Source organism: Haliotis rubra, unplaced genomic scaffold (genome assembly GCF_003918875.1).
Source record: "Haliotis rubra isolate DU_JTF1 unplaced genomic scaffold, ASM391887v1 Scf90, whole genome shotgun sequence".
In the NCBI taxonomy this organism is placed as follows: Eukaryota; Metazoa; Mollusca; class Gastropoda; order Lepetellida; family Haliotidae; genus Haliotis; species Haliotis rubra.
Genome location: NW_025767635.1, coordinates 1,402,381 through 1,403,228, shown reverse-complemented (window position 1 = coordinate 1,403,228; position 848 = coordinate 1,402,381).

Below are 848 nucleotides of genomic sequence, written 5' to 3'. Positions count from 1 at the left end.
CTGGAGTAACTGATATTCTGCTGCAGCCTTCACACAAGATGAGCAAGGATGTGGTACATTCTTTCTGTGTTATGGTAAACTCTTGTTGCCCCTAGAGACAGGCTGTCTCCAGACACATTTTATAGTCCTCTCACGGTCATATTCTCTGTTTTAAAGCAAGGCCAATGTGCAGAAGTGTTGCATTAAGCCACTAACTCACTCATTCACTCACTCCTATGTGAGTGAAGTGTCTGCCTATAAGATAGAACATTATTGGTTCAATGAGGAATGGGTTGTTGGTAGTCAGATCTTCCTATCTACTTACTGCCGTGTGGAACAGACAATGTGCATAATATGAATCTGCTTCAGCCCTCCGCTCATAAACACCTGTGGTCATTCACAGGTTCTGTGGTCCAAGGTTACCATGACATCACAGTTGGCATTGTTAATCTCCCTTTCACTGGATAGCAGTACTTGTTACACTGGAGACACTGGTTAGCAGTACTTGTTACACTGGCTAGCAGTACTTGTGACACTGGTTATTACTGTTATTGAAGACGTCGGGAGGATGGTTGTGTATGATAAATAGTATCCCTTCCCAACCCCCCACCCAGACCCAACCCCATGTTATTTGTTGCGACACTGAAGGGTGTCTATGGTTGGCTCCAATACAGTTACACAGCAGGCAGCTTGGATCTGTGGAGACAGCATAGGCATACTAATCCTTAATCAAAACCCGTATTGATTTTTAGGAAGTGGTTGTATATTGCTTCTTTCTCCATGATGTTTTTGAATGTCTGTTCATACAATTTGTTGCAAAGTTTACTTATGATCATAATGTTATCCACAGAATTTCTATCACAAACATT